Source organism: Tenrec ecaudatus, chromosome 1 (assembly GCF_050624435.1).
Source record: "Tenrec ecaudatus isolate mTenEca1 chromosome 1, mTenEca1.hap1, whole genome shotgun sequence".
Taxonomy (NCBI): domain Eukaryota; kingdom Metazoa; phylum Chordata; class Mammalia; order Afrosoricida; family Tenrecidae; genus Tenrec; species Tenrec ecaudatus.
In genome coordinates, this window is record NC_134530.1 from 85594721 (window position 1) to 85619852 (window position 25132).

A 25132-nucleotide genomic window follows, 5' to 3' on the forward strand; every position below is an offset into this window, starting at 1 on the left:
AAGGTGAGCGATAGGTTAGGACAACAATCATGGGATTGGAGAACAATGGTGCAGTTAGAACGGTTGTGAAATTATTGCCAGGATGTAGAGGATACAAGAGGAATGTAGCAGATAGGGTACAATCAAGAAAGAGAAAGGCATTCTTAAATGAGATTTTTTTTTTAAGTTTTAAGTAAATCTTTATTGAGGTATAATTGGCATAAAGTAAATGGTATACTTAAAGTAACGAATTTGAAAAGTTCTGAAATATGTAGCAGAACTACTATAATCAAGGTAAAGAACATATCCATCACCCCCACCCCCCAAATATCTCTGGCATTTCATAATTTCTTCCCATCCGACCCTCCTTCCCACCAATCCCACTCCCTGCCATCCTGACGATTCTGACTCAGAACAACCTGTGGGACAGAGAAGGACTGCTCCTGCTGGTTTCTGAGACTATGAATCTTTATAGGAGAAACCTTCCTCTTTTTCCTAAGGAACGGGTAGTGGTTTTGAACAGTCGACCTTGAAGTTAGCAGCCCCATGGGGAATCTGCTCTGCCACCAGAGCTCCTTAGTTCTAGCAGTCAGTGATCTGTTTTTTGTCACTATACTTTAGCTTTCACCCATGTTATATCAGAGGATGAATCATATATATATACATATATATCTTTTGTCTGTATGATTTCTTAGCATTATACTTTGGCAGTTCCTCCATGTTGTGTATGTCAGTAGGTTATTCCCTTTTAGCTGAGTCATAGCCGTTGTGTGGATGTACCGTAATTCGTTTATCCATTTACTCGATGATGGGTATTCAAGTTACTTACCATTTTGGAGTATTACAAATAAAGCTGCTCTGAACATTTGTGAAAATCGTACAGATACATGGTTAAATTTTTCTGGGTTACAAATAGCTAATACAAATGGTGAGAATATGTTTAACGTTTTAAGAAGCAGCCAAATTGTATTCCAAAATGATTCTGCATTCTTGCCCGCAGTGGATTAATGCTCCAGTTGTTCTCCAGCTTCACCAACACCTGGTGTGGTCACTCTGAAGGTGGACTCTGTTGCGAAACCTCTCTGGGACCGTTGTATTTTGCTGCCTGATGTCCAAACGTTTGAGAATCCCTTTTTCCTATGCTTTATCTTACTTTTCAGTTGTTATAAGAGGATGACTAAATCAGGTTCTTAGCTCTGAAATGGAGTGAAAATGGAGTGTCCAAGTGGAATTTATGAAGAAAATGTAAAGAAGCGATTATTAGAAGATGTGAAGAAGGGACTAGTAGTAATGGTCAACTTTACTCCTGCTCTAAAAGGACACCGTGCAAGAAGGGTGTTAGGAGACAGAAGACATGTCCGTTTAAGGAGAATTTCAGTAAAGGAACTGGTTCTGAAGGTTAGGGTAGTCCGAAACCCCTAATAACAGGGTTGTTACATCTCTAGGTCTAAAGGGGCAGAAGGAACTACTGTTGGTGTGGTGAGCTTAGCATTGGGCTAACCATGGGCTTGGCGGCTCAAACTTCTCAGTGGCTTCACTGGAGAAAGATGTTGCAGTCGGCTCCTGGAAACACTTACACTCTCAGAACACTATGGAAGAGTTCCGCTCTGCAGTATAACGGTTCCGATGAGTCAGTGTCAACTCGATGACAGAGTAAAGGGACAGGAGGGGGCAAAAGTAAAGGGACAAAGGAGTAAAGGGACAAGAGGAGAGAATGTCATGGATCTGGATCTCCAGGGCTTTCTAACTGTGGCTCATGGAGAATCTTAGCAGTCACCTTGGGAGAGGGATAATGTGAGGCTGCTGCCTTCCTGAGGAGTTGCCGTGGACTAGCTGACCCGCTTCATCTAAGGCAACATCCTCTCAAGGCACCCTTCTCACAGGACGTTCTTTTGAAGCAGAGAGCCTCCTCTTTCTCCCATGGAGCAGGGGGCAGGTTTGAACTGCTGACCTTGCAGTTAGCACCCTAGCACTTAACCCACTTCCCCACTAGAGATCCTTTACAGGTATCCATAAAGTGATGTTTATGAATAGTGAGTTTGGGTAGAGCAGGGAAGAACAGTAGAAATCATGCAGGCTAGCTGGATTACCTGTGTCTTGGCCATTTGGAATTGGGACTGAGCTGCATTGACATCTGTTGCCCACTAGGTTGAGAGCTGTGTAATGTGGAAACTGTTAAACTGGCCTTGGATGGAGAAGTAAGAAAATACTGTGTTACGGGCTGGATATATAGAGAGGGGGGAAGCTGAACAGACAAAATCTGTCGAATCAAGAATGACGTAAATAGATCAAACTCAAGTGTACATTACCAAATTCTGGGACTGTAGAATCATGTGATCAAGTGTGATGGTAGAATGAGGCTACTACCATTAAGATGTGTTGAAATTACCAAGTGACGTTGTGGAAAGATTTTGATGTGAGCTAGAAATCCTGCTCTGTTCTTCCCGGAGCTTGTGCTTGGTGACCAGGCAAATGACCCAACTTCTGGGAACACTACTTTCTCCTAACCCCTCCAAAGTTGGGGTTGGGAAGGTTTGCAAGGCCACTTACTAAGTTCCTGATGCCATGCCACAGGGTAAACACCAAGATGAAGGGTATCTCAAAATGTAAGCTGGTTCAAGAAATAATTTGTATTGATGTAAAGGTACTTAATAAAACACCAAGAACAAAGACAAAGTTAAAACCCCTTAAGCTCAGTGCCAAGTCAATTCCAAATCATAGAAACCTGACAGGATGGAGTCGAACAGCTTCCTAGGATTTCCATAGCTACTGGTGGAAGCATACTGCCACATCTTTCTCCCATAGAGCAGTTCCTTGGTTCACCCTACCAACCTTTCTCATGCTCAATTGCTGCAACACCATGGGCCTTCGTTTGAGGAAATGCTAGTAGTTTTGTAGTATTGGAATATAAGGGATTGAACTTTTAGACTCTAAATTTCAGAGAGAGGAGCTGGACCTAGAGCTTTATGAGTCAAATTTGGTACCCGCCTGCACCCTTCTCCCTGTATTCACGCAGTTATGTTCCACTGGATGTCGAAACCATGGATAGTCAGTTTTGTTGGGTTGGCTCAGTTCCAGTTCCTCGTGACCCCACGTACTATAGAAGACACACTGTCCCGGTCTCCTGTGCCATCCTCACAGGCCTTCCTGTTTGATCCCATAGTTAGAGCTTATGTGTCACACCCTCTCATTGAACTTGAGTGTCTTCCTCTTTTTGGCTTACTCTCTGTTTCCCTAGTGTGATGCCCTTCTCTAGGGACTGGTCCTTTCTGAAAACATGGCCAAACTATGTGAGGAGTTTCACCCTCCTCCCTTCCAAGACAGGTTTCATTCTTCTGGCAACTCAAGGTATGTCAGTGTTCTTCCCCATGCCACAGCTCAAAGGCTTAGTTCCTCTTTGATCTTCTGTGTGCATGTCCAGCTCTCATGTACAGACAGGGCGATTGAAAATAACATGGTTTGGGTTAGGCGCATCTTAGTTTTCAAAGTGTTATTTTAAGTTTTTAACATACAGCACCAAACCCTACATTTTTTTAGCTGGCACTTAGCCCCAGGAAGGCAGTGGTGACCCTTCTGATGCCGGCAGGGTGCAGTGCAGTGCAGCCACTGAGTCAACTGTATTTTCCCGCCCCTCAGAACAGCGCCCAATTGAACTCTTCTCAGGCCTCCGCTGAATGAGGATAACTGAAACCTCCGGAAGTGAGACCTCGGATAAGGGAGTTACGGTACAGAGCTTGGACTTTACTCTGGGCAGAAAATTAATTAGGGATTTCTCAGCATGCATGAGAAAACTTCCAAAAGTTGGTGAAAAATTCCATCATCTTTACATCCCTTTTTTTTTTCTTCATGAATTTTTAGAAGCCTTGGATACTTTAACCATTTGTACAGCTCATGAGTGGGACAAAGAGTTAAGGTGCTTGGGTGACTACTCACCCAAAAGGTGGTCATTAAACCTACCCAGAGGGATGTTGGAAGAAAGGCCTGGCAATACAATCTCCAAAATTCCCAGCCTTGAAAATCCTCTGAAACACAGTTCTAGTCTGCAATACTCGTGTTACCTGGAGTGGAACTTGACTCACGACAGCTGGTTGGCTTGACTTGTTTTTGGTTATGTTTGTGGACTGGCAGAGTGTTCCTAAGTCTAATGTTTAATCTTCAAAGGAATCTTTTTCTTTTGGGGGGGGTGGGGGACCTTTCATGTTAGACCTCAAAGTCATGGGTTCAAAAACAGAATAGACCAAACAAGAACAGGCCAAAGACTTCAATCAGCTTCTGGCTATCTGTTGCCTCTTAGAAAAGAGCTTTGCAAGCTAATATAGAGAATGAATTTTCTTTTCTTTCTTTTCTTTTTTTTTTTAAACCTTATAGGGCCCTTAGAAGTCTGGATCCACTAGATTTGGGGGAGGGAGAGGGCTTCCTTGAGCGCTTCCTTAATTTGCAGGCATCTGACAGCAGTCATTAAGCTTGGTGGGTTCTTGTATTGTTTTAATTTGAGTGACTTTCTGGGAAAAGCTGTGGATTTCAGCCAGTATGCTAATGATAATGGCCTTGGTTTGAAGGTCTAGTTAGTTTTAGGGAGAATCATTTCATAGTTAATTATGTCATCAAATCAACAGCAGCCTTTTGGAGAAGAATGAGACAGAGGAAAAGAAATTGCATATTTATTTAATTTACCGAGAACTCACAGGAAGGCTAGGAACTCATGGTTCACAAAGAGGAATCCATGTAAGAATAGATCACTAAGTTTCCTTGCAATTTTGTTGTTGCTGTTAGGGGTTTAGCTTTGGAAGTGGCATATGAGTGATTAAAATACAAGAACCCGTGCTTAGAAGCAGACCAGAGCCCTGGTGGTATAGTGGTTATGAGTTGTGCTGCTAACTGCAAGGTTAGCAGTTCAAACCACCTGGGCTTGCTAATCCTATAAAGGGTTACACTCTCAGAAACTCACAGGGGCGCTATGAGTCGGTATAGGCTCAATGGCAGTTTGGTTTTTGGTTGAGTCAACACTCCCTCTTCACATCCCTCCACCACATGCCTAGAATTTTTCTGTTTCCAGAGACTTGGCATGAAAATAACCAAAACCCAAGCCCAAAGCCATAAAGTAGATACCTACTCAGAGTGCTCCTCTGTAGGGATCCCCAAAGGGTCAGTCTTCAGTCGGGAGTAGAGAGCCCCATCTTCTTCCCAAGGAGTGACAGGTGGGTTTGAATGGTATGCAGTTCAACCATATAGCTAGCAACCCAACGCCTAACCCACAGCACCACCAAGGCTCCTTTGAAATGAGACTGGGAGACCCTAAATCCAAATATTTGCTTTTACAGAAATTAGTGTAAGTTGGGTTTATAAAAGAGAGACTAACTGGTTGGTCTAGTTGCCTGGATGGACTCCTACTAAGTCTTCCGTCTCCCCTCCAGGTACATTCCTGTGCTTCCTGTGGGTGGGACCCATGGTCAGGTGGGGAGCCTGCCCCAGAGGGAGGAGGGCCTCAGCCATTAGCTTGATCATCTTTATTGGCTGCCCAAAGACTTGTTCCTATTGCTCTCCAGAACACTCCAGGGACGGGGCATCCTTAGAGTTTTTTATTTTATTTTTTTGTCATTTTATTTATCTTACAATTTCTTTCCTCCCCTCGTTATTCCCCAGCATTACACTATACTGTCTTTGTCTCCAGATGTGAGGAAGTAGGGAGTAGAATGTTTTTGGTTGGTAGTGAGTATTTTCTACCTCAGGACTTATAGCGGCACGAGGTAGTCTTATTAATCAGAGCTGGGAGAAGGCTTTCTATTGGCTGAGGGTCTATAAACGTTTCACAGCATAGGTGGTTTTGAAAGTTCCTTCTGAAGTTTGATGAGGAAGAAGGTAACTTGGTTAGCCTGAGAATAAGACCATTTTAGCAAGAATCAAAAGGAACCTTGGTGGCACGGTAGTCAAGCCTGCAGTGGTGGTTCGAAGCCAGGCAGCAGCTCCACATGGACCTGGCCATCTGCCTCTGTAAAGGCTGTGGCCTGGAAAGCCCTGTGGGCAGTGCTAGTCTGTAACGTGGGCTCGCTGTGCCTCACAATTGATTTGATGATGTCCAGCCTTAGCAGTAACAGCAGGTGTGTGGGCGTCCCCGGTGGTCCACATGATAACTCCCTGCGCTGCTGGGTGGAGGTCCGGATTGGGAAGGAACTCAAGGTGGTTGCCGTAGGAGAGGCTTCTGCCAGAGATTCAGGCCAGCCTCCATTTAGTTTTTTTTTCTTTCCTCTGTTCACTGCATCATCTGAGCTGATTTTGAAGTGAGCTCGCCTGCATTAGCCCAGGAAGCCGGCAGGCGCTCTCCTCCCTCCCTTCCTCACGCTCCTGGGAAGAGCGTCACTCAGGTTGGTCCTCAGCACCATCGCTCCAGAGAACGGTTAAGCAACTCAAGCTTTCTGATCAACGGAATCAAGTTTGAGCGAGTCTTGCCATTGCCTTGTGTCTGTTACAGTCTGATTTTGTAAATGTCAACCAACCAGGATGTTGTCGTGAGTTTCCGGGTCCACCATGTTTAAGCTCTGTGCATGGAGCTTGCTTTTCTCTGTTGCATTTTGGTGCATCCGGACAAGACGCTTGTATCCAGCCCCGGGTCATTTTGTCTCTTCAATGAATGCTTTAATTTTACAGGCGCTCCAGTGTGCTCGTTGACAGAGTCCACTCAGAAAAGCCTCCTGTCAACCTGCTTCTGAAAAACCAGCGATTGTAGCTCCTCAAAGCACAGTTCTCCCTGGTCTAGCCGCCGTGAGCCGGACTCTGCCTGATGGCAAGAGTCTCGCTCTGACTCAGACGAGCTGGACCACGTGCTGTCCACTGGCTTCAGGGCCATCAGCCGGTGTCCGTCCTCTTGGGATTGAGGTTCCTTGTCTGTAAATGGGAGCAGCATATGGCCTGCTGGGTGTCATCCATCGGAGTTGCCATCGGCCTTCCTCCACCGCAGGGAACGGCGCAGAAGGCATGTACAAAGTAAAGAACTGCCGTGAAAGGGCCAACGGGCAGGACGGGTGGCGAGATGCGTGAGCAGGTTCTGTCCGGGAGGATGCCGGAGAGCTGAGGTTTACCTCGCGTCCAGGGGCTATTTGTTTGCAGGGCTGGGGGATGCCATTTGGTGAGTCCTCCTCCGTGTTTCCTTTGGGAGCAAGGGTACAACTCAGGTCCACAGGGGCTGCATTTTGTGTTTCCTTGTGACCCTGGTGGGGCTTTTCCTGTGGGGCTCTCTTGGGGAGGTGGTTTGTCACTGCCACATGGTGAGGCAGGCATGGAGTTGGGTGAGTTTTGACTTTTCTGCCTTTTGTGTCCAACCTTGAAATTAAAGAGAGAACTAATCTTTCTACATCCCACGCCCATTGAGTTCAGCTTCCTATCTGAACGTAACTCAGACTCACTGTCTTCGGACCCATGTAGACTCATAGCAACCCTGTAGGGCAGGATAGAATTGCCCCTGTGGGTTTCTGAGACTGTAACTTTCTTTTATGGGAGAAGGAAACCTCTTATTTCTCCTGTGGAGCAGCTGGTGGTTTTGAACTCCTCACCTTGTGTTTAGTAGCCCAACCTGTAACCCATTATGTCACCAGGGCTCCATTACTTTTTACACAGTTAGATGGAACATGGCCCCTCTCCTCCAAGCCCCTCACACTTGCTTTACAAAACAAAAACAAAAACTCAGTTCAGACCATGCAGCGCCTCATCCACTTGAAAAATACTGAGTTGGCAGTAGTTAGCATGGTGACATGAGTTGAAGGGCACTGACATGGCTAACTTTTCTGTATTTGGGGGAGAAAGTGGAGATGGAGAATAAGATGCTTGACTCCCCCTAAGGATGGCCAGGGTTCTGGTGGCAACATATAGTCACCATTTTATTGTCACACATCGTTTGTTAAGTTTTTCTTAAAGTATTTGAACTAGGAGTACTTTCTGGTGAACGAAACGGCTGTTTTTGCTGGCACAGAAGAATCCGCACAAGAACAATAAGCTCTTGAGAGGGGACGTTCAAGGACAGTGTAAAAGACAGACAAGTGCCCTCAAGATGTCCACCACCTGAGTAAGCCCCGATACCTGTGAATATGTCACCTGGAGTCCTACAGTGGCCTTTGCCACTGCTTTCCAGTTGAGGATCTGCTTGGGGGTGTCCGTTGTGATCACAGGGCTATCAGGAGAGTGAAGTAGGAGGGTCAGAGGCCATGAGCAGCACAACTGGTGTGTCGAGGGACTAAAATTTCTGCCCACATGGCCCTATTCCCATTTTCAGGATCCCCCTTCTTCCCCATCCCCACTGTCACTTTGACATGACATACTTTGCAAAGCTGGGGACTCAGTTGGTGTGTTATTTCATTGACTCATAGGTGGGACTCGAGGTTTGGTTCTAGAAATCTCCACTCTGTGGCTACAGGACACAGCTTTTCTCTTAGGGCACATATAATGTAGAGGTCATTTACATGGCTCTCTGGAAGTTGAAACTTGAGTCCATCCTCCCCCCCCCCCTTGTCCAACAACCAGCTATGGCCATTATATCCTCAAGAGAGCCAGATATACACAAGGGAGCAAATCCATGACTGTTCAGAGGCCTATCTCTTATAAAAATTTAATTAAGAGTGTCTTGTGCTGGTATCAAACTAAAAATTCAGGATTTCTGGTGGTGTAGTGCGTTATGATTTGGGCTATTAACCACAAGTTGAGCTGGTCAAATCCACCAGGCACAGCATGTGTTTCCTCATGTCCTATGGTGTCAGGGGTCTCTTCACTCCAGAAAGCTGCCTTGAGGGGCAACAATATTATGGGTCCTTTGTATAAATTCCTGGGTGCTCTCGACCTTGGCATCTCTGAGGTTGAGTGACAGTGGACCCACCAGGTATGCCTAGGATACCACTCAGAGTAGTGAAAGGATTTGGGGGGTGGTTTGTTTGATATTTGGGTTTATATCTGAGCCTCTTGAGAATTTATGTTACCATTATCTATATTTGATTACAGTGTGGACTTTTTCTTGGGCAGGAAGAGGCTGGTGAATATTCTTATGTGATGAGTAAGAACTTTGACCTAGGGACCGGACCGTCGTTCCCTCCCTCCCTCCCTCCCTCCCTTCTTTCCTTCACCTCCCTCCCTGCTCCTTCTCTCACCTTCTGTGCCTCCCCCCTCTTTCCTGCCTTTATTCTATTTCCTTTTCTCTTTCTCCCTCTACTCCATTTGCTTTCTCTCATCTCTCTTTATCCCTTTTTAAAATCAATCAAGGGGTTTCTCAGTTTCTCATATTACAATTTTATCTACTACCACAATTCAGTTGCCACCTCGTCTTCATTGGCCTCCCCCTTTCTCCCTCGAAGTTCCTCTTACCCTCCTCCACTTCCCCTCAGTTTCCTCCACTTTGGCTTCCTTTCCAGAGCCCTGGTGGTATGGTCCTTATTGATTGGGCTCCTACAGTTCAAAAGCTCTGTAGGAAGAAGATGGCTTTCTACGCCTGTGAACAGTTACAGTCTCAGAAATGCACAGGGGGTCGCTGTGAGTCAGCACTGACTCCATAGCAGTCAGGGTTTTGTTTTGGTTTTTTTCCCTATCTTCCTTTTAGTTTCTTTTGACCGCCTGTCACATTTCAGGCCCTTTGAAAGGCACCAGGACAGAATAAAGGACAATCCCAGATCTCTTGAACTAGCAGAGATAATATCTTGATTCGGTTTCTCAGGAGCCTTGAGGGAGTGATGTCCTTGCTTATCCTCTTTGTAAAAATGTGTGTGTGTGTGTGTGTGTGTGTGTGAGCTGACCTCCTCTAGCTTCACAAGGAGATCAGAGAATCAGACTCAACATCAGCCCAAGGCTTTAATTCCTATGAGGCAGATGTCAGACAAGCCTCCACCCTCCAACCTTCTTCACTAGTTCTGACACCACTGCCCCTTCCATAGCACTCTGTTGTTTCCAGTCTGAGTTCCATAGTCCATGGGACTGGCCACACAGAACTCAAAGGCACTCACCATTATGGGTATTAGTAGGGAAGGTAACAGGCAATAATTGAGGCTGGGGAACACTCAGAAGACAGTTCTTTGGTCAGGACTGCCTGTTCTCAGCCACACCCACAGGCAAGCCCGCCTGCTCTGCAGCTTCTCAGTCTTGAGGCTCCTTGACCTCTGCTTTGGCCAGTATTATGAAGTGTTTTTTTGGCACTGCCAATAAATGCCCCAAAGGCACTCCATTGTGCCAGTAGCCTCAGCTTAAAGGTGTAACTTCGCAGACAAATAAGACTAGGAGGTACCCTACTTTTTAAGCCACTATGCCTTGCTCAGTGGGCTGGGAAGCTCACCATTCTGTCTTGTACTCTTGGTGTACCTACCTACTACCTACCTACCTACCTACCTACCTACCTACCTACCTACCTACCTACCTACCTACCTACTTGCCTGCCTGCCTGCCTGCCTGCCTGCCTGCCTGCCTGCCTACCTGCCTGCCTGCCTACCTACCTACCTACCTACCTACCTGTGCTCCCGCTGCTTCTCTGCCATGCTGGGTTGCTTCTCACTGTCTCTGGTTTCACAGCTCTCTCTTGTCTCCTGCTAAGAGGTCTCTGGGCCCAAAGGAAAACTGCCTCTTTTATTGTGTGTGTGGATGTAGTCACCCACCCTCCCACACACACATACTTATAATTCTGGAATGATTCATTTTAAACTTAGTGGGCTAAAAAACTGACTAATCTCCACCTGGAATTCCATACCCCTGATATGTGTGCCCCCACCCCAGAGGTGCCATGTATTAGCAGGCTCTCCAATCCCCTTACTGGCCACAGATTGCTCATGTTTGTACAGGCCTCCCTAGTCAATCGCTATGAATTACAGGGCTTTTGGCTAGAAGAGCCATACCAAGTAATTCACTGCACCACCTCCCTGGTGTCATAGAATGCCCTGGTTGTTTCTGACCTACTAGACCTAGGCTTAGAGACCTTGTCCAGTCCACCCCAGCTATCAGGTGCTTCTGGATAAATGATGTCTTGTGTAGTTGTTAGTAGCCCTGGTGGTATAGGTGGTTACACATTGGGTTGTGAACCGCAAGATCAGCAGTTTGAAACCACCAGCTGCTCCAATGGAAAAAGATGAGGCTTTCTACTTCTGTAAAGAGTTACAGTCTTGGAAACTCACAGGGGGCAGCTCTACTCTACAGGGGCAGTAGGAGTCAGCATAGACTCGCTGCCATGAGTTTGGTTTGGTTTTCTGTGTAGTTGTTAACCCGTCACAGTTTCCTCAGGTCCTTTCCACTCCTGGTGATCTTCCGTGGGCCAGAGTAGCTGTGTGCCATAGGGTTTGCGGTGGCTGATTTTCCAGAAGTAGGTCACCAGGCCTATGCCCCGGGTGTCATTGTTTTTGTTGTTCGACGCTGTCACGTCAGTTCTGACCCACAGTGACCCTGTCCACAACAGAAGAAAACACGTCCCGGTCCTGCAGATGCTCACAATTGTCCCCATGCCCGAGCCCATTCTGAGAACCACAGTGCCGGCTGCCTTGTTGAGGGCCTCCCTCCTTTCCACTGCCCCTCAACTTTTTCCAAACGCGATGTCCTTTCCCAGGGATGTCAAGGTATGTGAGACGCAGTCTCTCCATCCTTGCCTCCAAGGAGCATTCTGGCCATACTTCTTCCAAGACAGGTTTGTTTGTCCTTTCAACAGTCCCTGGTACTTCCAGTATCACCTCAGGCGCCTCTGGGTAAATCAGAACCCCAATTATTTTACTTAGCAGAAGACGGCAGTAACTGTTTGCAGCACTCAGGGACCGGTGCACCTACTGTAAAGTTCCAAAATTCAGGGGACCCAAGAAGTATTGGGGCTTATTTTGAGTGAGGTTCTTTAGCATTCCAAACCCAAACCACACTCACTGCCATCGAGTCGTTTCTAATTCCTAGCGGCCCTGTGGGACCTGGTAGAATGGCACCTGTGGGGCTCCGAGACCGTCACTCCCTGGGAGCAGAAAGCCCTGTCTTCGTCCCGAGGTTCAGTTGGGGGTTACAAATTGCCGAGCTTGTGCTTAGCAGCCCAACGTGGAATGGCGATGCCACCTGGGCCCCCTTGGCAACCTGTAAATCTTTGAAGAATGTTTCCCCCTTCAACTGAAAGTCAAGGAAGAGTTGGGAAAGGGGAGCAGGGAGGGCACTTTCAGGATGGCATTTCACTCTAGAGGAAAAGTGCCTGTCAGCACATTGTATTTTTCTCTTTGTGTCCGGTTGGGTTAGCCAATACAGAGCCAGTTGTTACTGCCAGATTAGCTCTTCCCTTCCAAACTTTCCCACCCACTCAAAGCCTGTGAAATTTGCTAAAAGCGGTATTTACTTCTTTATGTTCAGAAAGCTGAAGTGGACACGCTTACTCTCTTTGCCTATCTTTTCCTTCCTAATCTTCCTAGACACCCCCACCCCTGATGGCAGTATAAATAAATGCATTTCCAAACTGCATGGGACTCGTGCACATGAACTAGCAACAGAGTACAAAGATCAAAGTTGAAAGAGAGCGAATGCCTTCCCAGGGCTCAGGGTTTCTGCGGTTACTGCCACCGGGTTCCCCTTAGAGTGGGACTCTTAAGAAAAAGAACCGCAGGTAAGCTCAGCCACCTGGGAGCGTCGTACCCGTCAGAGAGTGCTATTACTATTGGGTTATTTCAGGTAAAGCAAGGGGGAGAGAAGAGAGCGAACAGGCTCCACACGTCAGGTTTTGGCATTGTGTTTGTAGCATTTACCCCCTCCTTTGAATTGCTGAAATGTCTTTGCCGAGAACAGTCCCTGCTTCCAGGTTCCTCCTTCCCTGGCCTGCCCTGCTCGTGTGCAGCCTGCTTATTTGTTGAAGAATCAGTCTGTGGTTTCCTGTGCCACATTTCAAATAATATTTATACAGGCTATTCTTTAATGAACCATATAAATATTTATTATACAGAGCAGTCCTCCTTTGATCATAAATCAGGGAGAGACATCAGTCCGGTTCATGCTGGGGGCTTGGACAGGAGGCTCTTTCGGGCCTCTGAGGCCGCCTGGAGCACTGGGGAGCTGCTCTCGGGGCTGGGAGCAGGGCAGGTGGGGGGGAGTTAGTTACAGAGGACCGTGCCGTGCCCGACCACCGGCCCCATCTCCCTGAGGGTTGTTTATCTTTTTGGAGCAGTCATCTTTGCCGAGAAAGCAAAGACAACCGAGCCGCAGTTCTGACCGTCACCGTTCATAAAGCGGGCTTTGCCTCAAAGGTGCCTCCTCCCCATCTGGGCTGTGTGAACCGAAACCATCTCACAGCCGACAGCCTCCTTTTCTTTTCCTTTAGTGGGAAGCAGGGCTCACCCCGCCTCTCCCACAACACAACCCGGGTGCAAGGCTTGAGCGAAACTGCGGGGTCGATTCGCAGGGCCGAGCCAGGACATGCTAGTTGTCACTGTACTTATTCTTTGCACTGTCAAAGAAATTGTCGGGGGATTTGGTGTACAGCTTTCGGTTGATGAAGCAACTGTGCTGTGCTTGGTTCGAATTCTGGAGCGACTGTTTCACTTTGGGCCAATTCCCCCTCCCTGTAGGCTCACCTGGTGTCCCTGGGTGGTGCAAATGGCTAACACGCAGGCTGCTCCCCGAAGAGCTTGTGTTCAAGACCACCCAGAGACTCCTCCTCCCAAGGGGCTGTGGATCTGCTTTCTGAAAACTCTGACACACGCCGCTCTGACACACGGCGCGCCCACAGCCGACTTCCCCGACTGTGCCGCCGACCATGTTGATCGACAGTGAAGTCAATGTGGTGGGAGTCACACCTGTGTGTAAACGCCTGACATTCAGGAGGCTCCGAATCTGCTGATTTAAACGAATTAGAAAAGGGAAAGGTGTTTTCTGTTTTGCAAGCTTGTGAGGCTCAGAGATCCTCGTTCAACAACCTTGGGATGGGGGCACCGCAGAGAGGACTCGAAGCCAAGGCACAAAGGGCAGAGAAGAGGGCTCTCATGGGCTCTGCGTGGCCCCAAAGCCCCTTGCAGAGATTTCATAGCTCAGGGGCTCAAGACACAGGGAAGCTGCCTAAGGATTTGAACCTGTCTGCGTCCCTGCTTTCAGGTTCCAGGTGTGGAAACAGCCACTTAAAACTACTGATGGGGCAATGGTGGACCTGAAACATCTCAGGAGGAGCTGTTCCCGAGGTCGCCATGAGCTGGGAGGCGTGTGCGAACCACGGAGGGAGGGAGGGCAGGCTGTTCTTCTGTCCGTTGACTCTTCCTGCAAGGATGCTTCAGCCTGAATGCTTTGGGCATGGGGTGCAGAGACCGCTGGTTTGCAAGAGACATGTGACCTGTTGTGTGGAAGAAGCAAGTCTCTCAAGACGAGGTAGCTCTCTTCGTTCCCCAGTGCTGCCGTAATGGAAATGCCACCATCGGCCCGCTTTAAAGAACCAAAGTTCTCTCCCCGCCCCCCTTAGTTACGGAAGTTAACAGTTCAAATCAGGGTCTTACCCACGTCCGTTCTTGGCTTCCAGAGGCAGTCCTGTGCCGTCCTTGGTCCTTGGGCTTGTAGAGGATACTCACCTGGTGGCAGTCTGCCTCCCCCCAGGTATGTCTCTTGCCATGCTGCTCTTTGTGTAATGCAGAAGTGGTCAGGTTTAGAACCACCTTACACAGGTGGGAACTCACCTGATGAACTGGTTACATGCGGTTAGATGGAACTCGGCACAACGGCTGCACCAGGCGAATTAAGGAACATGACTGTATTATGTTGCATTGCACTCCTAGGATAGGAGTTCAGGTTCCAACACATATTTCGGGAAGACACAGTTCAATTCATAATACTGACCCTGGACAAAGTAGACAGGGATGCCTGGCAGAGCCCTGGGCAAATAGGCATTTAATAAGTGGAGGGCTACCAGGAGGTATGATGACAACTTGGGAAAAGATAGTGACTTCTGAGTCAAGAGGGGAGAGAATCACTCCTAATTCTGACTTGTTAGTTAAAGACATACTTCCCTGTCCAGGACTCGTTTTCTCTAGGGTCCACTGCAGAATGGAAAGCTGCTGCTTTCGATTGTCCTACCAGAGAACCAGGATGTCTGGACAGTGGGTGTCAAGATGGTGACATGGAGTCCAGGCTGGGTTCCCTCTTGACCTTGGGGCTGGCCTGGGTAGAGGTGCGTGTGGGGGCTGACTGGCTAGGGGAGGGTCAGAGCCTTGGTATGTAAGTTGAAATGTTTATACAGATTCTTTACTCTAATTTATTTCCTTGTTTATCTTCTGTTTAGAATAGTTTCAGAAAGTTCCAGGTCAGGGCAGAAAGTTGTTGGCATGCCAGTATTAGTTAGTGTTGAGGCACAACACTCCTGGGGCTGTCGTAATGGAGACAGTGAGAATCCGAGAGAAGGGATCCCAGTAAAATTTTAAAAAGAGGGTGTCTCGGTATATGCTGGGGTGTGGACAGGTGGGACAACCGCTCGATCTACCGCTCTCCCTCATTGGAATTTCCTTGGGATAACTTACACTGGATTTCATAGAGTCATTCACAGCTTTTTCTGGAAGTATGAGATTTCAGTCACAACGGTATCATCTATTGGTGCTGGTTCTGGTGCTAGTGATTGGGCTGGTCTCCAGAAGCTAGAATCTTACATGGGAGAGGTCATACTTTGTGTATTGGAGATTTTTTAAAGTACATACTTTGCTTTGTATATGGAAGAATAAAGTCTGCTTCTTTTGGGCATAGGAAAAGTTCTCTGGCTAACTTAGATAGACTCAGCAAAGGCATTTTTCTAGTGCTGAGGTCCCTGAGAACTGACATTTGAAAAATAGCACCAGCAGTTGTCACTTGCTGAAAGTTGACTATGCAGAGTGCTCTCGTTTATGGAGGGAAACGGAAACTAAAGTGAAGAGTGAGCGACCCATGCTTCTGTCAGGTTTCATACTGTGGTGCTTCATGTGTTACTGGGCTATGAAAGCTACGCCACTGATGCTTCATATGCCAGTAGGGCAGCTCATGGTGAACCGATTTCAAAGGAGCTTTCAGACTAAGGCAGACCAGGAGGCAGAGAATGCCCAAAATGTGCTCACCTGCGTTTTATTGATTATGCAGTCATTTGGTTGTTTGGATTATAACAAATTACGGGTGACACCGTGAAGAATTGGAATTCCCAAACACTTCGTTATCTCACGTGAAGCCTGTGCATAGATGAAGGGGCAGCCATTCAAGTACAATGAGGTGGTGCTGTGTGGTTTAAAGTCAGAGGACGTATGTGCCAGTGTCAGTGTTGTACCCTTTACCACACGTATAGTCAATCTGTATGCTAAACAGTAACCAAGGAAACGGGACTATATGAAGAATATGGCGTCAGTATTAGGGAAAGGCTTAGTGACTGCCTGCAGTCTGCACATGGCAATGACCTTGCTTGCTGAAAGCAAAGAGGATTTGAAGCCGTCATTGATGCAGATCAAAGTATTGATTGCACCTCAAGATAAAACAGAATTGGACCAATAAGCAGTAGCATCAGAGAAGAGATTAAAGTTGTCAAAGATTTCATTTTATTTGGGTTCGCAATCAATACTCCTGATTGCAGCAGTCAGGAAATCAAACCATGTATTACATTGGGCAAGTCAGCCGAAAATACTCTTATAAAATATTAAAGAGCAGCATTTTCACTTTAAGGATGATGGTGTGCCTGACCCAAGCTATGATATTTTCAATTGCCTGATATGCATATGAAATAAATAAGAATAATGAATATGAAAGAGAAGAATCGATGCATCTAAATTATGGTATTTGTGAAGATATTAATGTTACCAGGGATTTTCAGAAGAACAAACAAATCTGGCTTGGGGGAAGGGCAGCCAGAATATGTTCATTAGAAGCCAGGATGGTAAGATTTATCTCTTGCACTTTGGACATGTTATCAGGAGGGACAAATGCCTGGAAAAAGGACATCCTGCTTGGCAAGTAGGGGTCAGCCAAAAGGAAGATACTCAAGATGAGTTGACATAGTGACTGCGACAGCAGGCTCCCGTTTAGGAAGGATTATGAGCAGTGGAACCGTGCAGTGTTTTGCTCTACTGTGAACTGGAACCAACGGGATGACCCTCCCCACAACAGAACGAGTGCGTTCCACAGTGTGGTTGAGCATCACAGCATCTGATGATAAAAGTAGGAGGAGACAGTGGTATTGAGTTGGAAAGTTGAAACATTAAAAAGGTAAAATGGGAGCTGTTATTTTAATATGTGAAAAGGGCTTATGAAGTACCTACTATAGAATAACTTGGAAGTCAATATTACCCAAAGCACTAGACAGAGTGGTGGACTTCCTAGACCACGGAGTGACTAAAACTGAGTGCCTTTGAGCAAGAAGCTTGCTCATGGAGTAGGGTGCCTCCAGGCACCTAACTGGGGAACTAGAGGTTTTGGAGTGATGTTAGTTTGCCATGCTCCTTAGTCATTTATCAGCAGCTCTAAAAGAGCCTTGTTTCATTGCCTAGCAGCACAGAAGCCAGGCCACGTGGCCAATGACTAGAGAGAGACCTATCTGTGGACATGCAACAGAGACTCTCCTGACTGGAGATCTGTGTCTGAACATTTCTGATTCTGCATTGTAACTTCATTTCCATAATAAACTCCATAAATTTGAATCGGGTCTTTGAGTTCTGTGTAGCCATTGCCATAATTTTTTAACAGAAGAGAGGTTGAGAGTGCCATTGGAGTACATGCAGTGTTAGAACAGTGAGCTGGGGGTGGCACGGCTGACCCCTGCCTCATAGGGATCAGTCTTGGGCTGATTTGGAGTTTGATTTCTCCTTCCTCCTTGTGAAACTAGAAGAGGTCTAATGCTTCTTCCACGACACAGATACAATGATAAAAGCTAGGGACACATAAATCAGTAAATTCCTTTTTTCAGTCTAGTCCAAGAAGACATGGACACAACAAAAAATTGTAATCAAAGTGATAAATGAGAAAATAAAGTAAGGCCCTAGTGTTAGCACTTTTTGCGTATATTCAAAAGAAAGAGAGAAAAGAACATCATCCCTAAAGAAATAGTTAAGCTGGGCCTGAATGTGTAAGTATGTGATCATCAGGTGTGTTAGGCCGGTTTGACTAAATCCAGTGACACTCAGAGTGAGCTTTGTATCAAGAAGTAGTCATATAGCAACCAAACATACCAGCACCATCCAGATCAAGTCCATAAGGCTGATATTAGTCCATAAATCCCTCTTCAGACTCCCATAGCCACATGCAGTGATGCTGAATGCAGGCGGAGCATAGGACGGTGGATGCAGAGTTGTGTGGATGCAGTGGTGGTAGCCGTATCACAGAGCACTTCAACAGGAAATTGAAGGCAGGGAGGGGGGGGCAGCTCTAGTGAGCCATTTTTCTCAGTCGCACCTCCAAAGGGAGTAGCAAGCTGTGACCTGATTGACAGGTTACAGCTACCCTTATCTTCTTCCAGGTGCTATGTTGGCACCAAAAAACCAGTTATCATACCAGGCAAACAAGGAGAAGAAGGGGATTCATTAAGAAAAAAGAGCAAATTTAAAATGATGGGGGGAGCCTTGTAACGGTAGAGTGCACTTGCACACCCCAAGGGGAGTGAGGAGGCTGTGTTGAGAATGGACAAAGCATTGTGAGATGAGGCTGGGTAGGAGGCAGAGGACCTGAGATGCTTTGTTGTAGGGCTTGGTTATATCGTAGCCATGAGATGATGGCTTTCCGCAGTGTTGAGGGAAGGCCCAGCAGAGCTTCCCAGGAACTCCTGGGACCACTTGAGTAGGGTAGGACAAAGAGAATGCGTTCTTCCAAAGAACAGCTCTGCTTTTATCTGTTGTATTTACATTTCCATGAAGTAATAAAACAATGCATGCTGGATGATTTGAAACGTGTGCTCATGGCCAAGAGTTTCAAATGCAGGAGAGCTGATGAAAACCCACACTAGCTAGAGCCTGAAATGATCCTAGGAAGTTCAGATTAATGCTGTGTCTTCTAGAGAAACAAAACAAGTGAGTGTGCGTGTGTGTGTGTGTGTGTGTGTGTATGAAAGAACTTTATATCAAGAAATAATTTTCTATCAATAGCCCCCGCCCAATCCAACTCAAGTACATGGGTCTCATGTGAGCCAGAGACTCCCAAGATTTACGCAGCTGCCAGTGGATGAAGCAGTAGGGCAAAACGGGAAGCCAGGGTGCAGTAAAAGCAGAGTTGTATGGGTCCTGCGTCAGCAGCAGGAACATGGCAGAGCACTAGTAGTTCCCAGGACAGCAGGCTACGTAGACTATCCCTGGGGGGAGCCAACTCAGAATCCAAGAGAGAATTCCCAGTGTCTCTCTCTAACAAAGGTACACTCCGAAGAAGGTATCCCCACACTCAAGGGCTGGACTCCAGCCCTACCTTCACACAAGTTCATCAAGTTGGCATAACCACAGACAGCAAACCGGTTGCCATTCATGTCTGCAGCTGGTCATCCTGACTCTGGGCCATTCGTGCCGGAGTAGAACTGCACTCCGTTGGGTTTCAGTGGCTGAATTTTCAGAAATACATCACCAGGCCTTTCTTGCTAGCTCCCTGGACTGAAACCTCTCACCTTTTGGTTAGTAGCCAAGTACCATCCAGGGATTCCATTATTCTATAGCATCCCCAATTTCTCCTTCACCTGCCAGTGAACCCCAAAGCCAAAACACAGTTAGGAAATCATTGCAATGAAGTCATAAGCAATCACTTTTAGTTAAGCTACTTTTTATTGGGATAAATATCCAGGAAGCAGTAACTGAACATCTGCTGGTTGTTTTAGAATCCCCAAGTGTGCCTTTTCCAAGGAAACATTATCTCTGGAGGTGCCCGACTCCAAAAGTCACTCAGGTGGAAATTACAGTGCTGGGTGCTGAGCCATCCTCATGCTCAGCTGGGCAGTTGTAGCATATTCAACAATGTAATTGTCTTTGGACCTTGTTCCTAGTCTTCTAAAGGCCACTCAGGAAAAGGAAAGCCCTTCAGAGATTTCTGTGTCGCGTGGGCTAATCTGACCAAAGGGAATTGGAGCTGCAGTGAAGGCCAAGGAATTCCTGAGTGTTCTCTGGTCAGATTTCCTTGTAACTCACCGGGGGTCTGTAAGGAAAACAGATTGTCTAACAAATTCCTGATCCTGTCTCCCTCTGGGCTCCTTCCCAACTCCCAGTCACTTCATGACACGAAGGCAATATATCTTGCCTCTTCTGCAAATCTACGCTGCAATGTTTGTAGAAAAAAATGGAACGCAATGGAAAGAGTGTTAGACTTGGAGTTACGCAGATCTAGGACTTAAGGTCCACGCTGTCCTTTGAATAATCCTCAGTAAATTCCTGAACTTCACAGAAGCCCCATTTGCTCATCGCAGGGAGCATTCAAATAACGTACTTAGTATTATAAAGACATGACCGAAGCATTAAGTAGAAAGTTACTCACGTTAAATAACGAAATGCTGCGCATGTTTGGTGAATTTTACATGGCAGTATAGATTCCCATTCAATGATTCTACACTAGTTGTTCAGTGACATTGATTACATTTTCACAGGGCATAAACATGCTCATTTTCCACTCCGTTTGTTCCAGTTCCATTAATCTAGTTACCCTGCCCCCTTGCATTCTTATCTTGTTTTAAAGTAATCTTAAATTGTTTGGTCTCCTGTAAGTGATTTTTAAAGAGTAATTAATATTTGAGTCAGTTTGTTATTTAAACAGCAAACTCTATTGTGTCTGCTGTCGATCATCCTGATTCCTGGCAGTCCTGCTTGTACCAGAGTAGAACTGCACTCCATGGGTGGCTGCATTTTTAGAACTAGACTGCCAGGCCTTTCTTGCATGGTTCCTCTGGGTGGACTCAAACCTCTAACCTTTGGGTTAGTAGTCAAGTGTGTTAATAATGTGCACCATCCAGGACTCCCATTATTCCATAGCATCCCCAATTTCTCAAGGTTGTGGTTTAAAGACAAGGTTCAAGGGCAATAGTTAAAGGTTATGTTCAAGGGTAATAGTCTCAGGGGGGCCAGTACAACAGGTCTCCCTCCCTAATTCCATCTTTTCTTTTTCGGTCCACTGTTACTTCTGCTGCTTTCCCCTGTCTTTCCCTTTTAGGATGTAGAGGGTTTGCTTTACATTTTCTCCCATTGGACCCGAGTCCATCTATTGAAGATGGATCAGAATGGTCTCAGAGAGGATGGTGCCATGGTTTGTATATAGACTATTAGTTCTGTAGATAATTGATTCTTAGACTCCATTCTTTCTCTTTTGCTCTGGATGGGTGGAAAACAATACTTGCATCTTAAATAGCCTCTTGGAGTCTCATCTTGAACATATGTGTGACATAGAATTAAATCTGCCTATCTTCCTACGCCGCCGTAGTGGGGAGCAGAGGGGTCGATGTCCTCTTCACAGCTGTTAGTGAGTAGCTTCCACCACACCCCTGCTGTCAATGGCTGCCAACTCCTAACAGCCCTGTGGGATAACAACCCTGTAGGATGGGGAGTAATAGCCCTGTGGGTTTCGGAGACTGCAACTGTTTCTGGGAGGAGAAAGCCCCACCTTTCTCCCTTGATGCTGGCTGGTGGTTTCAAACTACTGACCTTGTGGATAGCAGCCCAAAACCTAACCGATACAGTTCCAGGGCTCCAAATAGTGAATGATGAATGCTAAGTAGATCTTATTTGAATGAATGGTTGAAAGGGAAGAAGAGGTTTCTTTTTAGTAGCATGGCCATTGTCCTTGTTGATTCAGATTGGGAATAATTTCACATTCACTGCCACTTGTTTCTAAGTTCTCTGGCAACTCTCTCCTGACCTTATGACACCCATCACAACTTTGTTGAGATGGTTTTATAATATATAGGTTCTCAAACTTATTTGACCTTCTTTTCAGGTAGAATATATATGTATATTCCCTCTGGCAATGAAAAACTTGTACGACATCATACCGCATAATCCAGGATAAAGGGTAGCTCTCAACTTTTGCACCTTCCCTGGATCACTCCAGTGCCCCTCAGGGGGGATGTATCACTGGTTTAATGAAGTGTTTAATATTTGGCTTCTAAGAACATAACCCCCATGTCAGAGACCATGTTTTTCTTGTTCACCAACCACCTAGATCCATATGTTAAATTAGCACTAAATATTTTTGTTGGAAAAATGATCATTAAGAAATAAATGACAACCATCTTGCTTACCAAACCGTGTTCTAACAGAGATGCTACTGATGGATGACTTTAACAGACATGTATTCTTTCGCCGTCTAGGAAGGTAGAAGTTCAAATTCAGACTACTGCTTTCTGAGAAGGCTTGCTTTCTCTGTCAGCTGCACAGAAGGGCCTGTCTCATCACCTTCTGCTTTTTGGTTCATTGGGCATCCTTAGGTGTGTTGGCATCTATTTTGTGACGTTTTTAGCACTTCGGCTGCTCGTCTAATTTCCTTTATATCTTAGAAGAGATTTCCTCCAGATATACCATACACGGGTCCTACTTCACGTACATACCAAAGACAGATCATTTGAAACTGCGGCGATAGCCACAGACAAAAAGGTGAGGGTTTACAGCATGTCTTTCGGGGACCCATCCAGTCCAGGATGTAGTCTCTTTCTTCAGCCGAGCTCTGTCTCACATCCGCAGTGATAGCCCTCGTGCCGCATCCCCTTCTCAAGCCAGCTTGAATGTTGAGCAGCTCCTGTCTACTTAGTGCCACAACAATTGTGGAATTTCCTTCAGCACAATTTTACTTGCCTGTGTTCTTCATGGTATTTTTCCAATGGTATCCTCACTCTTTGAAATGGGCACATACATGGATCTTTCCCAGGGAGTTTTCCTTCCAGATCTCTTGATATGACCATAGGTAAGTGAGTGCTTCTTCTAGTGCTTCATCAGCTTGCTGAAACACTTAAGTTGGCATTCTGTCACTCTGGGGGTTACATAATTTTATATCAACTTGTAGATATATAAAAGTGTAGGAGTAGTCTGTGTTGCTTCCACCACCAGTGGATCCATCCAACTTTTCACCTACTGGCCTATGATCTTCCTGCATTCTGCTTGTCACATCATTGCTTGTGGCTGTGTAAGTCACAAGAGGGACTTATGGGCTATTATTGGACTTAAGGACGTGAGTTGGACTGGGCTGGGTTGTTTTCTGGATACGTAATTACTTCTTGACATAAAGCTCTCTCTTACACATGTATGAGTGTCACTGGATTTGTTTCTCTAGTCAACTTGCCCTAACACATCATGGTACCTGAGGAGTAGGGTACTAGAGAAGCAAATCTTGAAGATGGGGAGTGGAGGCTTGTCTGACCTCTACCTCATCGCAGTCTTTCCGCTTTGGCTAGCCAGAGGTCAGATAGGGCCACACTGTTTACTCAACTGTTTACTAGAAAGGACCTGGGAAGTGAAGGTTGTGATTCCCAGAAGTTGTCTTTGTTTTTTTCTAACTGAAATGGCGAATATGAATGTGATGAATTTCTTGAACTTCTCAGAGGCCATGCTGTTTAGTTGAAATGACGGACAGAAGACCCTGCGCTGGCTGATACAGCCAGAGCCCTAAGGCTATATTGCAAGGGAAAGGGATAGTTTAGCTAAGAAAGGATTGAATTAGAGTGTTTTAGGTTCTGGCTATATAATAAGTATATTGATCATTTCTACCTATTGTTGTTGATATAATGTGTGACAGAAATGATTATTGGGAAGTATGACTAAATGGCCTTCAGCCAATAAATTGGATCTAGTAAGGGGGTGTGTAGGAAATACCTGCAAGGAAGGCTGTGCAGGGTGAGCCCCGCCCAGTGCTTTGAGTGCTCGGGACATTTTCATTGGAAAAGACTTGCCTAGAGAGCTCTTGGCAGACTGGAGAAGAAAGGAAAATGTCATTTGGCCATTTTGACTTTTGAATTAGCGGTTTGTACCTGAAGCTAGAAAAAATTAGAGCTGTTAGCTCTCTGGGATGGTTTTCCTTGGCTCTTTTCAGTGCTGAAAGAATTCATGCAGCAGAAGCACTTTTGTAGTCTAAGTAACATTTTTGAGGGAAGGGGAAGTTTCAGGTAATATCGTCTCAGATAATACACACTATCTCTGGAAAGCATGCAGGGTACATGGTGGTGGTCCTTGAGAGAGTTTGAGACCGAAAATGGCCCCTCCTTGGAGCTTGAGAGACCACCTGCTGAATGGCTGGAAAGGGGTGGTGGTGGTGGTCTGGAATCAGAAGAGGAGTGGGAGCCGAAATAGCGACTGCCTTCAGTCTCTGCTTTTTATCCCTGCCTACCCCCACTTCCGGGGGGTTGGTTGATGGTGTTGGCCCTTCTTAGTGGCTGAGTTGAGGCACATGTATGACGTAATGTTGGTTTCTATTGTGCATACCCAGGTGTCCTTAGTCTGCGTGCTGGTTTCATCAGCACATGCCCAGCCTCGGATCTTACCCGTAGGTTTATATTGTGTGCCCGATTTCTTTTAAACCCCTTTATTGTGGCATGGCCAGCTAATTTTCATTTAGCATAGGTATTTGGTGAAGACAGCTGCCTTTATCCCTAATCTTCTTGCCTGTCAGAGCTGAAAGGTAGGAGGATTAGGGACAAAAGAGGTTGTCTTCACTGAATGCCTCCGCTAAACAAAAATTAGCTGGCTATGCCACGATAAAGGGATTTGAAAGAAATCAATCCCACATTACACACCTATGGGGGCAATCCACAGCTGGACATGCTCAGACCAAGGTCACCTAGACACGAGTGAAGGACAACTAGGCACACACACTAGGTACTAGTGAAATCACATCACAGGTGTGTCTGAATTTAGCCACTAAGATTGGGCGATGCCCTCACCCATGCTCCCCCTAAATGGGGGTAGGAGGGGATAATAGCAGAGACTGAGGGCAGGCCCCTCTCTTTCAGGTCGCAGAGCTGGATCTCACCCATGTGCATGGCACACGTGCACACCTCTCAGGACTCCACTTTCTCTTCTTTTTTGGTTCCGGGACCCCTCCTTTGATCCTGTGGACCCACTTTTGGGCCATTTTTCCATTTTTCGTGCTTCCCCGAAGCAGCCATTTTTGGTCTTACACTCTCCCAGAGCCGGTGCCATGGGCCTTGCATCCAGGGATAGTGTGTACTACCTGAGACTGCATACCCTAAACTTCCCTTTCCCTTATAAAAGGTACTTGGATTTACACCTGCATTCTTTCAGCGGTGAGAAGCAAGAACTAAGGAACA

The 25132-nt window shown here is 46.3% G+C and overlaps 1 protein-coding gene across 4 annotated transcripts in view; it reads left to right on the top strand.

Moving 5' to 3' along the window:
- FGGY (FGGY carbohydrate kinase domain containing) overlaps window positions 1–25132 on the top strand; it is a 540059-nt gene that overhangs the window by 2417 nt on the left and 512510 nt on the right. The window contains exon 2 of one of the 4 annotated variants that reach the window (XM_075556868.1): window positions 14447–14520. The exons of the other annotated variants lie outside the window; for them this stretch is intronic. The gene's annotated coding sequence lies outside the window, so the exon portion shown is untranslated. The remainder of the gene's footprint in view (window positions 1–14446; window positions 14521–25132) is intronic. 4 annotated transcript variants of the gene reach the window in all.